Source organism: Microtus oregoni, unplaced genomic scaffold, assembly GCF_018167655.1.
Source record: "Microtus oregoni isolate MIOR12 unplaced genomic scaffold, Mior012 000031F_ref0000149, whole genome shotgun sequence".
NCBI lineage: Eukaryota > Metazoa > Chordata > Mammalia > Rodentia > Cricetidae > Microtus > Microtus oregoni.
In genome coordinates this window covers 28,591,849-28,605,687 of record NW_024543090.1, presented here as the reverse complement: position 1 = coordinate 28,605,687, position 13,839 = coordinate 28,591,849, and positions in this window count along the sequence as shown.

Genomic DNA, 13,839 nt, shown 5'->3' with positions numbered 1-13,839 from the left:
TATCTCTAGGGAAACAGACTACAGATGGACTTCTTTGTTTCAGTTCCACTGGGCAAGAAGAGAGTGGTCCCTCAGGAGGCCTCCACCCAGGCCTGGGAGACATCTGGCTCCCACTGGCTCCCTGGCTTCTGTCCTCTCCAGGCCTGAGCATCCTTCCCTCTGGAGGTGAAGCGTTTTCCTCGATTCCTGGAACAGGCATGCATCCTTGTGTCATCTTGGAAGTCGATTAGACCTTAGGTGGAGTTGGAACGAGGGTTAACTGAGACTGATGCAGGCTCCTCACTGGCAGGGCTGAGGCAGGAGGCCTTTGTGGACCTGCTCCTTGGAACTGGAGGCAAGGGGCGGCTAGCTGGAATGGATGTTGGGTGTTCTGTGTTCTGATCAAATACTATTGTAAATTCACCCTGGGACCGTTCAGATCTCGATTTCTTAAGTAGCAAGAAATTAAATTCAAATGGGTTGGCCCATAAAGGGAACTGGTAGACCTACCCAGACACCAAAACCACAGAGGGAACTGGCACTATTTCTTTGCGGCATTTCCTCAGCAGGTCAGGTTTGTTTAAGCTCCACTTATCTGCAAGCCAGCTATTTCAGGACGGTTGTCCCTGTGTGGCAAAAGTGGCCATCACTGTTTCTAGAGCATTCAACATATACCCCACAAGGGGCCCTTTCATTCCAAGATGCCTATGAATTCCCAGGCTTCTCCTGGTTCTGATTAGTGGGTGTCACCCGCTCTCTCAAGGGGTGTGGGAATCTCTTACCGTAGTGTGGGGCCTTAAGGATATGTTTTGGAGTGTCATGGTGGGGTACTGAGTGCACCCCTTCCCATCAGCCCTGTGTCCCATTCCCGGTAGCACGACCATCATACAAATTCCAGGGAGCTGTAGGGCAAAGGAGGAGAGAACAGTGTCTGCAGTCACCTCCAAGGACAACAAACCAGATGTGCTGGGATACTCTAGTGTGGGAGCAGCTTCACACCTGCACAGGGTACACCAGTGCTAGATTATCCCGGGTCAAACCTGGGGACCCAGAGGAATCCCAAGGCTCCTTTGACTGTGAAGAGAGGCAGGAAGCCAGTGAACTCATGCACCTGGGGCTATCAGTGTAACTCCCAAGTCCTGGTCTCTGGCCTCCATCTTTGGAGGTCCCATTCCTGTGCCTGCCAAGCTTTGACTCCTCCCGGGAGGACGGTCAAGACAGCCCGCCAAAATCTTGATCACTCCCCAGTCTATTTAAACTGCTTCCCCGGAAAGCTCCCGCATCATCTCCCCCTGTGGTAGGGTTTGCGGCTTCCCGTTTCCTCCTGGGGCCCACCCAAGAGTGCAGGAATCCCATTAAACCTAGATACTTTTTAATTTGGCTTGTTGTGATTTGGCTTGATTGGGATTTCTGCGTTGGCAGAGAGCTCGCATTAGGGAAACTTTTAACAGTCAGGGCAACAGTGAAGCATCTACAATTGGTACTTTTGGTTTTTGCAGCAGAGTCAAGCTAGGTCATGTTAGCTTGGCCTTGAACTTGGGAGGCAGCGGCTGTTCCTTTTACACTCAGGACATTCTCTGATCTCATGACCCTGTAGAGTTGCTGACCTTGCAATGGGTAGCACAGCGCTTGACCCTCTGGCTGTGGGGTAGCAGTGGGTTCATCTGTGACTCCTGCTGATTCTGAGAACAGAGTTCTAATCGGACCCCTCTGTGGGCACAAGGCCACTCCCGACAAAGCCCAGAGCCATGCTTAGCCACAGTGAACTACAACGTCTGGGGGCTGGCTTTAGGAGAAAGGTGGTATCTTGCTTGGTTGAAGTGGGAAGAGCCCCAGTGGAATATGCACAGACCAAGAAGGGAATTTAAAAGGCCGTTTCTGGAACATTCTGCCTCTAAAGACTCAGATGGATGCAGAGCAGGGTGCCAACTACAGAGAACAGGGGAGAGGCTGTGTCTTGGAAAATGAGCAGGAAATAGTGGCTTGAGCTTTGGACCAGAGCATAGAGATTCCAGGAGAAATGAGATCACCTGGGGGGAAGAAAAGGTTTGATCTGCAGAGCCAGCAGGAGCTGCAGGGGACTGGCTAACAAAAGAGGTGAGAATAGACAGCTTCTGCAGCTGTGCCCCGGGACTCCTGTGCCTGGTCCAGTCCAGGAGTCAAGACAGCAAACCTCTAAGGGAGCAGGACTGGTAGGGGTGGGGAAACAGGAAGGGGGCAGAGCCAGGGAACACCCCCCAACACACACAAACTGAAACACCTCAGTTTGCAGTGGAACCCTTGATAGACATCAACAAGGTGGGAAAGTAGCCCAAATGTGACATTTTCAGGTGGGACATTTGGGACAAAATTAAATTTTAAGGAGACTTGAAGACTGGGGTTCTATCCAGTGTGACTGTAGAGGAACCTGAGCCAGGATTTCTGCCTCACCTGTGATGAGATGCTAGGACATGGTAGGACATGGTGAGAAAGCCTGCACCAGAGGTGGCCACTGCCCTTGAACTCCCTGGTCTTGAGAATGTGCACCCCAGAATGCTTTAGTCTTGGTTTTTTTTTTTTTTTTGTTTTTCGAGACAGGGTTTCTCTGTGGTTTTGGAGCCTGTCCTGGAACTAGCTCTTGTAGACCAGGCTGGTCTCGAACTCACAGAGATCCGCCTGCCTCTGCCTCCCGAGTGCTGGGATTAAAGGCGTGCGCCACCACCGCCCGGCCTGCTTTAGTCTTTATAACCAGCACCACCTGTGATATTCCATCAGCAGCAGAGAGTTACTCTATCAGACAAGACGGCAACAGAGGGAATTCTGTGCTCCTGGAGTCTCAGAGAGGCAGGAAAGGCTTTCCAAAGCCCGGCAAACCCCAAGAAACCCCCACAGGCCCAGCTAACCCTCCCTGGTGGGGCGCAGGCCTCCAGCAGCCCATGGACCTTGCCCATCCAGAAAGGCAAGGGGCAAAATCCAGAACCTTTACTCAGCGTTCTAAGAGCTCTGCCGGCTCATGGGGGAGGGGGGTATCAAATGACTTGGCTCTTGACCTTTGCCCGGGGCAACATTCTTTTCTTGTTCTTTCTATTTTTTAAGACCATCTCATTCTACAGTCCAGGCTAGTCTGAAAGTCTCACCATGCAGCCCAGCCTAGCCGCGCACTCATCACAGCCCTGAAAGTCTCACCATGCAGCCCAGCCTAGCCGCGCACTCAGCACAGCCCTGAAAGTCTCACCATGCAGCCCAGCCTAGCCGCGCACTCATCACAGCCCTTTTGCTTCAGCCTCAGTGCCAGGACTACAGGTGTGATGGCCGTGGTGGCTCCTTCTAATCCTATTCTTTCCTTCCTTGTTTTTCCCGTCTTCCTTTTTTTTTCTTTCTTCCTCCTCTTCCTCCACCCCCCATAATACCCTTCAGCCAACTCATATATCATCCGACCTCAGAGCCATCAGTCAAGGTGGGCATCAGTTCTACCCACTTTATGGGCATAGAAACTGAGGCAGGGGGAGAGCCTCAGAGAGCAAGTGAGAGCTCTCCATGCATGCCTTCATCAGTTACTGCCTGCACACATCTGTCCCCTGCGGTGGCTGGGGAGTAGCTTCAAGATGCTCTCTGGGGCAGTCCCCTTCTCCATTCCCCGACAGAGGAAGAAACAGAAGTGGGAGTAAGATGCAGTTTTAAATTTTAAAGTCCCCATGATGCAAGTCACCTCTGTACTTGCATTTTCAATCTTGGAACTAGTTACAAGTGACATACAAATCACAGTCTGCATTATGACCCAGCATCTCCCTAGCTCGTTACCCCCAGCAGAGAGAGGGCCCTGCTAAAGGACAAAGCTGGCCACACCACCCCTATTCTCCATCCTGCACACCATGGTCCTGCTGAATCCTGGGCTTTCCAGTTCCCTCAGATTCAGAAGTCAGAAGATTCCTTATTCCGGTGGGATCTGGACCGTGTGTATTCCCAAATCCCAGTCCTGGGGGTGGCAGTCACGCCACCAGCACTGACGATCCATTAGCCATCTGCATCTAGCTCTGAGGCTGTTAATTGAAAACTCAGTCCCTGCTTCAGCGGCCTTCCCCCGCCCTGGATTCTTTGTCTTGGGGTCACAGAGTTCTCCCTGATTGGGTAACATTTGCTACACCCTCTGCAGCGATGCCTGTCAAGCCTACTGCAGCCTGGGTGAGGGTCCTGAGCATTTGGATCTCATCCTTTGCCTTACACTCACACACCTTGCAGAGGAGTCCTCTCTGGTCTGCTCTGTTATGGAAGGCAGGAATGCAGTTAGAGCTATTCTCCCAGTGCTGATAGCCTGTGGAAAGACTCCGCCCACGCACACCAAGGACTGCTAAAGACAGCTGCCTTAGCCCAACTAAGAAGGGAGTCTGATTATTTTATTATTATTTTACAATTACACTTTTATTTCTTTTTTTGTTTTATTTTGTTTTGGGGGGGTTTTGTTTGTTTGTTTTGTGTTGTGTTTTGTTTTTTGAGGCAGGCTTTCTCTGTACCTTTAGAACCTGTCCTAGAACTCATTCTGTAGACCAGGCTGGCCTCAAACTCACAGAGATCTGCCTGTCTCTGCCTCCCGATTAAAGGTGAGCACCACCACAGCCTGGCCCTATTTCTTGATTTGGTGGAGGAAGGAGAGGTCAGAGAACAACGTATGAGACTCAGCTCTCCCTTCTTTCATGTGGGTCCCAAGAATCAAAATCACATCCTCCAGCGTGGTGGCCAGCACTTTCACACTCAGGGCTGTCTTTTAGGCCCTGTGATGGTTGCTTTTGATCTGAGACTGTAGAATCGCCTGGGAAGGGGGTCTCAATGAGGAATCGCCTGGATTGGTCTAGGAGGGCTTTTCTTAATTGAGGTGGAAGACCCAACTTGGACGTGGGCAGTGCCGTTGAATGGGCCAGTCCCTGGAATCACTAAGGGGAGAACCCTCTAAGCAACAGTGGGCACTCATTGACCCTTCGCCCTCTGTTCTTGAATGTGGACTGTCTGCAGCTAACTGCTTTGCCTTCCCGCCTTGACTTTCCCCACAGTTGTGAGCTGAAATCTGTAATTATAAGCCAAATAAACCCTTTCTTCCTTAAAGGGCCTTTGTCAGGATATGTTTATCATAGCAATAAAAAAAATAAAATAAAAAACGAAAACAGGTTTTTAGTGTTGGCTGTTTGCAGGGTGTCTTGTAGGGCGCAGTGCCAGAGGCCTGGAAGTTTCTTCCTTGAGTGCTGAGGCTCAGTCATGCCCGCCAGACTTTGGTCTTAACTCTGAATCTGAGAACATAAGGACTCTGGGTGGCCCCTGCCCTTACCACTTCTCTTCCATGTTGGTGACAAACAGAATTGGACCATGTGTGCTAACATACATCACCATAATCCCAGCACTCAGGAGACAAAAGCACGTGGAGCTCTGTAAATTCCAGGCCAGCCTGGTCTACATAACAAGTTCTGTGCCAGCTAGGGCTATGTAAAGAGACCCTGTCTCGAATAAAAATCTGCTGTTTGACAGCGGGTAGAGATCTTGACTAACATGCATAGGCCCTCAGTTCGACCGCCAGCGTGGTGTCAGTCAGACATAGTGATGCTTCTCTCTCACCACAGCATTCAGAAGGTGGAGACAAGAGGATCGGCAATTCAATGTTACCCTTGGCAACATAGTGAGTTTGAAGCCAGCTTGAGCTGAACAAGTCCCTGTCTAAAACAAGTCAGGCACTGTGTGAATAAAGCAAATTTTAGGGAAGTGGGTACCACACGATGTCATTCTTCTAAGGGGACCCGAGGGCTGTGAGTCCTGTGTGCACACCACATGCTCACAGACTCACTATGTTTTGTCTCATAGTGCAGGAGACTGAGCCCGAGGCCTCACATGCACCAGGCAAGTCCTGCTACCACTGAATTACTTCCCTAGCCCCTGGTCCCACCTCTTAACACTATCGCCCAAGGAGTTAGGCTGTGTCATGTGACTTCTGGGGGTACACAGATCTTTGGATCACAGCAGCCACTCTGTGGTGAGAATAGTTGCTATGGGAAGCTGTAATCGGGAGAGGAAGAAAAGAGCTACATTCTTTTTGCTGTTCGAATCATCTTACAAGAAAAGGGAACAAAGGAATACTTGTCCTTTGATGGCTATCTTAGGGTTACTCTTGCTGTGATGAGACACCATGGCTGAAAGCAACTTGGGAAGGAAAGAGTTTATCTGGCCTTTGCTTCTACATCACTGTTTGTCATTGATGGAAGCCAGGATAGGAAACAGGGCAGGAACCTGGAGGCAGGAGCTGAATCAGAGGCCATGGAGGGGTGCTGCTTCCTGACTTACTTCCTCATGACTTATTCAGCCTTTTTTCTTATAGAACCCAGGACCACCAGCCTAGGGATGCTACCACCCACCATGGACTGGGTCCTCCCACATCAATCACTTATTAATGAAATGCCCTACAGGCTTGCCTATAGTCCAGTGTTATGGAGGCTCACTCCTCTCCAGTGACTCTAGCTTGTGTCAAGTTGACGTAAAACTAGTCAGTACAGTGGCCCATGACCCACACCTCATCTGGAACATGAGATGCTGTCCCTGTACCCTGTAGCAGAGCAGAGATACCTACAGCACGATGTTGTGAAGGCTCCTCCCTCTCCAGTGACTCCGGCTTGTGTCAAGTTGATATAAAACTAGTCAGTACACTGACCCACAATCCACACCTCATCTGTGACATGAGAAATTGAGTTACTGTCCTCCTTCACCCTGTAGCAGAACAGAGATGAAAACGGCCCCCACTATCCCCATTTTGGATGAGAAAAGAGACAATGGTTCATAGAATCTTGCAAGAGATTTTAGCCATCCAGATCTTTCGCTGGAAATAGAATGTTCAGGAATTCTCTGCAGTTTTCATTATACCCACCTTTCTCTTCATTTATTTTTCTGAAATATGGCTTATCTGTGTATGTATTCCTACTGTGGAAACAGTAACAGCCCAGCTACCAGAGAACTCTTACTCGGAAGTCTTAGGCAAGGATCTTATTGGTCAGCCTTGTGAGTATATCAGTCAGTACACACTAGGCTAGGCTATGGTAACAAACATCTCCTGAATCTCAGTGGCTTATAACAATAGTATTTATTTCTTTCATAAAGAATACATGCACTGTGAGCCCGCTGGAGGGTTCTGTATACCTGCCATTCACTGATCTAGTTGGGTAGAGACTTCACTGCCTAGGAGGGAGGGAGGTGGGAGATAGGACTTGGCAGGTTCCCAACTTAGATCTCAGCCCGTTTGCTTTGCTAGCCCTGTCCAGCTTCATCTATGCAGTGTGACCTCCATGTGTGCATGGAGAAACAGATGCCATGAAAGAGCTCTAAAACCATCTGACTATGACCGGAGCAGGTCAGCGAACATCTCAGAGCCTTGGCTTCTCCATCTGTCTGCGGCACTGGCTGTAACATCTGCCTGCCAGCTCCACTGAATTCTTGTGTACCTGGCTGTTGTGGTTCTCTGTACTAGACAACGCCTGGGCTTGCATAAAGCTCACCTTAGCGAGGCAGTGGCCTTCCTGAAGCGTTCACCCGGACTGCTCCTGGCACCCCCAAAGAGCGCCCCCCAAGACTCCTCACTCCAGGAATGCCACAGCCACTCTGGCAGCTGTGCAGAACTCATCTCTGAGTAGACAGAATGGTTGTGTCTGCCTCCTAGCCCTGCCTGTCCAGGAAAATCACACAGCCCACATGATCCCCTTATGTGCACCCACGTGCTCCACAGCCATTGTTTCCCCCATCAGCCAAATAGCTGAGAGAGGCCCTACAGAGAGAGAGGAGGCAGCTGAAGACAGGCCGCTCAGCCCTGAGGGGTCCTAGCACCGGGCCAAGGGCAGAAGTCACAGACTCCTTTGGAGCCCCTTCTCACCAAGGCTCCAGATAGGGGCCAGCATAGGAGCTAGGCCTACATCTGGCAAACCATACTCATCCTACCCTGTCTGGGCTAGCATAAAGCTCGCTTTAGCAAGGCGGTGGTCTTCCAGAGGCCTTCACCGGGACTGATCCTGGCACTTCTCCAAAGCAAGCCCCCTCCAGGTCTCCTATCTCCTCGGTCATGCCACAACCACTCTGGCAGCTTTGTAGAACTCATCTCTGAGAGTTTAGACAGACTAATTTTTTGTGTGATTTTAAATTTTAAGTTGCCAGAGACTCTCAGAACTTCTTGCCATTAGAGGCACAGAGGACAAAGTGGCTAGGGAAAGGGGCAACCATACTGGCCACCCCACCCACGGGGCTCCTACTTCTTGCTACCTGACACTTACTGACCAAGTCCTCTCCTCCCACAGCAGTACCCCCCATGGCACCTGACTCATCCATTGGTCATTTCGATGGAGCCCTAAAGTCCCCAGAAAATGCAGGTAGGGCATACTCTAAAATAAGTCTTCCCAGGACAGGCTGACCATGAGGGACCCCTCCTGTCTCCAGTCCGTACTGACGGGTTAGAGGATCATGGTGGAGAAAGGTGTGTCATGAAAATGGGGACATAATGACAAAGGGCAAGGGACAAGGACAGGAGTAACAGCCCAGACAGGGCCCTTACCCAGGGGTCTAGATGAGGGACGTGGAAAATAGATTGAGGCCTGGGACACACAAGCCCATCCACTCGGGGAACATTGCTCCCTTCTCTGAGACTGCAGGAGTGGTTGTGGCCATAGAACCTGAGTCCTGTCCTAGGGAAGCAGGGCTGTGGTGACAGGCAGGGCTCCTGGCTTCGGTCCCTATTCCCAACGCTCATCCACTCTGCAGCCCCCCACCTCTCCTGCCCTGGCGCCTGTTCAAAAAGCCAGTAGGGTGCTGGGTTCAGACACTATATGGAAGGGATTTGTGTGGGAATTCACCCAGAGACAGACCTCGGGGACACAGACCCTGCCTAAGGGCGAAGGAGAAGGCTGCCCCATCCTATACAGGGCCATAAATATGCTATGCTCTTTAACCTAATAATCCCACTGTTTGGAATTCCTCCCAGAGACAGATCTGCAGAGGGGAACGGGCTATACGTGCAGCGCCATTTATAGCAGCATTCCTTAGAACGGTGAAGAGCGGGGGCCAGCCAAAGCCTTCTGCAAGTGGAGGGACATGTATGTCATTAAGGGAAATGCGTCCAAGAAAAGTGGAAAACTGGACGGTTCACACGGCCATGAGAAGGCAGGGGCAGGCAAACACGTTCTGAAGACATCATCTTGAGCCACAGGCCATGAGAGACCATTGTCTTCAGAACCAAGTCCTGCCCTAGAGGAGGGGACATTCCAGAGGCGAGCCTCATACGACAGGCAATGAACAGGTAAATGGAGTCACAGGGAAGTCCCTCCCTAGAGCAGACCAGCATCCCGTGCCCCAGTTACCCTATTGCCTGCGGAAGACTGCTAGTCACTCCCAGGGTGACCCAGGAGACCACAGACTCCTGAGGCCGGATCTGAGCACAAGGGATGAAGCTGGGGGCCCTGCGATGTAGTGAGACTGACTCTGACCGAGGGCAGAACCCATGCAGACACAGGGGTCTTCTCTCCAGAACAGGGCTCTCGGCAGGCCATTTTTAGGATGCTCCTTGCGCCTGTGGTGTGTGCATGTGACCCAGTGAAGAAGCCCCCCTCCCCAACCTCAGAGTGTGAGCTGTACTCTCTACTAACCCGGCAAGCAGTGTCTCGGGAATGACAGTGACAGAGGGACTGGGGATCTATCCTTTCCAGCAGCAGACATGGTATGGTAACCTGAAGACAGAGGCAAAGACAGGATTGGCCCTGGGCCTGCCAGCTCTTCAAGGCCCACAGTACAAGAGGAAGCTACCTGGGCCCTGGCATGTTCAACTAGCAAGAAATGATCTGGGAGGCCCTTTCCTCAGTCCTGGAGCCTGAGGGGAGCTCCCTGGAGTCAGGGAGAAGAAACAAGGAATTGCAGCACCCCCCCCCCCCACAAACCCCACCCTAGCCCAGAATCCTGGGGATAGCCACTGTCTGGGTGTAGGAGGAAGCAGGAAGGCTCTCTGCTGCAGAGTCTTGCCCTATGCAGCTAAGTCTCTTCCAGCTCTGGGCCCGTGGGAGGCTCCAGGCAAACAGAGCTAAACACGCTATTAGCAGTGATGGAGACCGCTGATTACCCGCCCAGCTGTCAGGAGCATTCCCAGCATCAGCTCCCAGCATCAGCGCCGAAGAGGGGCCACTGCTCCTCTGCCCTCCCTGATACACCCACTCTGGGAAAGGAGGCCACGAGAAGCTGTGTCCCCTGCCAGCCCCGGGAACCAGGCCCTCTAGTGAGGGACCTGAAGGTGAGGTCTGCCCAGGACCTATGCCTGGGCCTTTGGTTCTCCAACTATGAGCTAGGAGTGTAAGTGGCACCAGCTTGCAAGGCTAGTGGGAGAAATCTAGTGTGACCATGCCTTGCACGTGATATGGTTAGCACCGTTAAGATTCACCAAAACCAAATCCCTGGAGCTGGGGAGAAGGCTCGGTGATTAAAACAGCTTGCTGTTCTATCAGAAGATCGGAGTTCAGTTCCCAGTACCCCTGTGAGGTGGCTCACACTGCCTGCAGCTCCAGCTCCAGAGGACCGAAGGCCCTCTTCTGGCCTCCATGGGTACACTCACAAACATACACACACTCACTCATATACACACACTCACATACACTCACACCCTCACTCGTATACATAAAAAAACAGCCATAAAAAACACAGACAAGAAAGATCAATTGATTTGTGTCTCCGTGAACTGCCACTATTGGTTCACACAGCATGTAACTGGGGCTCGGGCATGGTCACAACTAGACCAAAAAAGCACACAACTGTAAACAGAAGAAAATGTCACTTTCCAACTTGGGACCAGAGAAAATCTCAAAGGGCATCCAACCTGCCAAGGGGGATGGAGGCCCAGGGATGAAAAGTGAGCCATCTATGGCCGCAGAGTGGCTAAAGACAGCACCCCAGGCCTCTGCAGATATGGGTCTGTCCTCCCCAGGGCTGGGAGCTGCCTAGGGATAAGCTTAGGTCAGTATACTAAAGGGAATCCCAGCAGTTCCCGGGGTTCCTCATATTGGAGGGTGGGGGGTTTGCAAGACCCAGCAGGACCTGGAGAACTACACTCCTGGAGATAGGATGTGGGTTTGGGGCTGGCTCGTTAGGGTGTGGGTACACAGTTGGCAGGAAGGAGCCTGCCAAGGTGCAAAGTAAGCTAAGCTTTGTAACACCTCATACAACATCTGAGGTCTTTCCAGGAGCCTGGAGCCTTCTGCGGCACTTGGAACCCCACCTTCTACAAGCCTGCCACTGCTTTGTGATGTCTCCACAGAACACGTCTGCCCTACAGACAGAGGTTAAGTACCCTGAACCCTGGGAGAAGGCTCAGTAGATGGTCTGGGAGGAGGAAGGAGCTGCCCACAGGTGCATTGCCACCAACTCATGCCCGCCTCATTCGCATCAGCCTGAGCACACGTGAAGTGCATCAGGGAGGCAGAGGTAATGATCACGCAGTGTGGGAGGCACATGGAAGGTGGGAGGTGATTCGCGGGACAATGGGGGATAGGAAGCTCTCCAAGCCTCGCCAGTACAGGGGAGGGGATGGATGCTGGTGACTCAGGGATACCTGGGAATAGAACTTGCCCCTTGAAGCCACTGGTGCCTGCACCCAGCCCTGTGCCAGTAGCAGACCTGCTGTGTGCCTCGATCTTGCCACTCCTGGGGCACCTTTTGTCCTTGGCCCCTTAGCAGTTGTGTGGTGAATGAACTCTAGTGCTGCTAGCCGCCGCTGGTTGTGCTCACCTTCAGCAGGCTGCTGTCATCCTCTGAGCCTCACTTCAGGGTCTGTGGGTGGAACCAGAGACCCCAACCCACAGAGCTGAATGACCCACCCTGCCAGTGCAAATGGCGTAGCTCTTAGCAGGCTAGGAGATGCTTGGAGGATTGCTGAGGGCCAGCCTTGGAGATAGCCCTCACAAACAAGAAGTCCCTCACTCCTCTGACACTCTTGCTACCCAGTACCTCCTTCTGTTCCTCTCTATGGTCCCTGAACCCCCAGGATTCCATGGCACTAGGGCCTGATGAGTCAACACAGATTGAGTATAGACTGAGGAGTCTTCCTGGTGTCTAATCCTCATCATCACCAAGCCTCCTCCAGTAGACCACTGGCCTCTAGCCCAGGACTGCCTTTGCACCCTCCTTCAAAGACACTTGTCAGTTTTATCTGTTCTGTGAGGGAGATTTAGCCACAGGTAATGGGACAAAGGGTTGGGCTTCCTCCCACTGTGTCTATCCATCAATCCACCCATCCAGCCTTCTTGCCTTTCACCCATCTTGCATCCCAGTCTGTCTGTTCGTCTTCTCATCCATCTCTTCAGCAGCTGTGGGTATAAAATGTCCCCATGGGCTCATTGTTTGAACACATGTTCACCAGCTCTACAACCTCACCATTAGGGTGTGAGGCCTCTGAAGGAAGCGAGTCTCTGGTTTATAGATTAGTCCCAGGGTCAGCCTGAGTTCCCTCGCTGCTTCCTCAGTAGTCACTGAGATAAGAATAAGCTGTCTTATACTCCAGCCACCATGGCTGCCAGCCACTCCTGCTGTCTGTTTTGCCTTCCCCACTGCAATGAAGAATCCAGAGAAGCTGTGAGCCTAGAAAAAAATCCTGATGTAGCTTTTGTCAGGTACTTTGTAGCCATCTCCCCCTCTGTCCATCCGTCCATCTGTCCATCCATCTCATCCACTCACCATCTCTGTATCCATGTCCCCACCTGTCCATCCATCCATCCGTCTGTCTGTCCGTCCATCCATCCATCCATCCATCCATCCATCTCAGTATCCATCTGTATCCCCATCTGTCCATCCATCCATCTATCCATCTCATCCACTCACCATGTCCCCATCCATCCATCCATCCATCCATCCGTTCATACATACATCCCTCTATCCATCTTTCTTTTAATCCATCAAATCAACCACCATCTATCTTTGTAACCTTCTCTTAAGTTGATCACATCAATGTACCCATCATCCATGTACCTATCAGACTCCCAGAATGCATGATGACATCATTCTCAGCAAGGTCTTTTTTTGTTTGTTTGTTTGTTTGTTTGTTTGTTTTTGTTTCAAAGGACAGGGTTTCTCTGTGTGGTTTGGGAGCCTGTCTTAGAACTAGCTCTGTAGACCAGGCTGACCTCGAACTCACAAAGATCTGCCTGCCTCTGCCTCCCAAGTGCTGGGACTAAAGGCAAACCCAGCTCCCTCAGCAGGGTCTTCTAACAAGATCAGGATGGCTGTGGGGTTTGTCCTTTGTGGTGGCCCTAGTGTCCAGAAGCTGACACAGAGTTAGTGTTCAATGCAGATTTGTTGACTCTCGAATGAATGAATAGCCAGATTCCTCACCTGGAGGGTGGTAGCAGAGCTCACGGAGATGGAGGCTCTGATCAGGGACTTGCCGCAGAGCAGGATAGGAGCAAGGCCAGGTCTTCTGTCTAGGGATCCTTCCAAACCTGTGGTTCTCAACCTTCCTAATGCTGTGACCCTTTAATGCAGCTTCTCACATTGCGGTGACCCCCAACCATAAAATTACTTTGTTGCTACTTCATAACTGTAAATTTGCTACTGTTATGAATTGCAGTGTAAGTATCTGATAAGTGATCCCAAAGGACTCAGGACCCACAGGTTGAGAACCGCTCCAGATGTATGCTTTCCCCACTGATTGTGAAAAGTTATCTGTCCTGGAAACCCATGGGAGGCCGGGAGGCCGGATCCTGAAAAGAGGCAGGAACGAGGGGGGAGCGGAGCAGGGGCCAAAAGAGACAACCGTCCCACACCAGAAGAGCACTGTGGAAATTACCCTGAACTCTTAGACAACAAGGTGGTGTGACTGACCTAGCTTGTCTCACAGGA